At 40.1% G+C, this 1923-nt stretch overlaps 1 pseudogene; it reads left to right on the forward strand.

The window, feature by feature from the left end:
• Positions 1 to 994: 994 nt before the first annotated feature.
• LOC132226090 (ubiquitin-ribosomal protein eS31 fusion protein-like) lies at positions 995 to 1658 on the forward strand (annotated as a pseudogene).
• The last annotated feature ends 265 nt before the right edge of the window (positions 1659 to 1923 follow it).

Genomic DNA, 1923 nt, shown 5'->3' on the forward strand with positions numbered 1-1923 from the left:
TTATCATCTAGTTTACAGCCCATACTCAAATCTTTCTGTTTGATGCCAAAATGTCTTCTCTGTTTTTTGAAGTTTTGAATCAGAATCCAAACAAGGTTTTTTGTTGTTGTTGTTGTTGTTTTTAAATATATTTTATTTATTTTTCACAGAGAGGAAGGGAGAGAGATAGACCGTTAGAAACATCGATGAGAGAGAAACATTGATCAGCTGCCTCCTGCACATCTCCTACTGGGGATGTGCCCACAACCCAGGTACATGCCCTTGACCGGAATTGAACCTGGGACCTTTCAGTCCGCAGGCCGACGCTCTATCCACTGAGCCAAACCGGTTTCGGCTCAAACAAAGTTTTAACATTGCATTTGGTTGTTATAGCTCTTTGGTCTGTTTTAACATAGAATAGCCCGTCTCTTGTATTTTGTTTCGCATGATATTGTCTTTTGAAAAGAGCCCAGGCCAGTTGCCTTGTAGAATGTCTTTTCTACATTCTGAATTTGTCTGCTTGTTTCCTCATGATTAGAGTTAGGGTATTGCAAGAGCAATACACAGACAATGCAGTGTATTCCTTATTGCATTGCATATGGTGAGCTTGTCTTATTATTGGATATGTTAAATTTGATTCATTGTATTTATTAATTATAAATAATCTGGGGAGTGATACTTTGACACTGTGTGAATAACCAGATCTCCAATAAACTTTAACCCCGTGGAAGTGTTAGGGCCTATTATTAACCCTTGCCTTTTCTTTCCATTGCCCTGTCTACATATTCTTGGCATTCTTCTTTAAAGAACTTCCTTTTTCTACCATCCCACCCCCCTTTATGAGTCATGGATTTTTTTGAAAGTATTCAATATGTTACAACCCATTACCAACATTATGTTTTATGGTGCTCAAAATGCCCCAAGTTTAACATCAAAGACTTTGGTGTTAAACCAAGGAAGAAAAACAGTGGCTCTTCTATTCCAATCCACCATCTACAGTGGAACCACCACCAAGATGCAGATTTTCATGAAAACCCTTATAAGGAAGAACATCACTCTTGAGGTTGAACCCTTGGATATGATAGAAAATGTAAAGGCCAAGATCCAGGATAAGGGAGGAATTTCTCCTGATCAGCAAAGACTGATCCTGACTGGCAAGCTACTGGACGACAGATTACTTTGTCTGACTACAACATTCAAAAGGAGTCCACTGCCCTGACTGGTTTGACTCAGTGGATAGAGCGTCAGCCTGCGGACTGGAAGGGCATGTATCTTGGTTGCGGGCACATCCTCAGTAGGAGGTATGCAGGAGGCAGCTGATCGATGTTTCTCTCTCATCGTTGCTTCTGGCTCTCTATCCCTCTCCCTTCTTCTCTGTAAAAAATCAAGAAAATATATTTTTTAAAGGCTCCACTCTTCATCTTGTGTGGGGACTTCATGGTGGGGCTAAGAAAAGGAAGAAGTCTTACTCCCAAGAAGAATAAGCATAAGAGAAAGAAGGTTAAGCTGGCTGTCCTGAAATACTACAAAGTAGATGAGAATGGCAAAACCACTTGCCTTTGTCAGGAGTGCCCTTCAGGCTAATGTGGTGCTGGAGTTTTATGGCCAGGCACTTTGACAGACATTATTATGGCAAATGTTGTCTGACCTATTGCTTCAACAAACCGGATGACAAGTAATTGTATATGAGTTAATAAAAGACATGAACTAATATATGTATGTCAGAACTTGGGCTTTCAAGTCAGGAAGCTGCCACTTCCTAACATTGTGGCAATAAGAAAGTTAAATTCATGCAGTTTCTATTTCGTCACCTACAAAAGAATGCTAACAGTAACTACTTCAAAAGGCAAGAGCCAGGTCTATTTGGTTCACTGCTGCATCCCCAATATCTTAGTCAGCCAGCAGTCACTTAATAAATAACCTGTTGACTGTGTAAAGCATCTA

The sequence above is a fragment of the Myotis daubentonii genome, chromosome 2, assembly GCF_963259705.1.
Source record: "Myotis daubentonii chromosome 2, mMyoDau2.1, whole genome shotgun sequence".
Taxonomy (NCBI): domain Eukaryota; kingdom Metazoa; phylum Chordata; class Mammalia; order Chiroptera; family Vespertilionidae; genus Myotis; species Myotis daubentonii.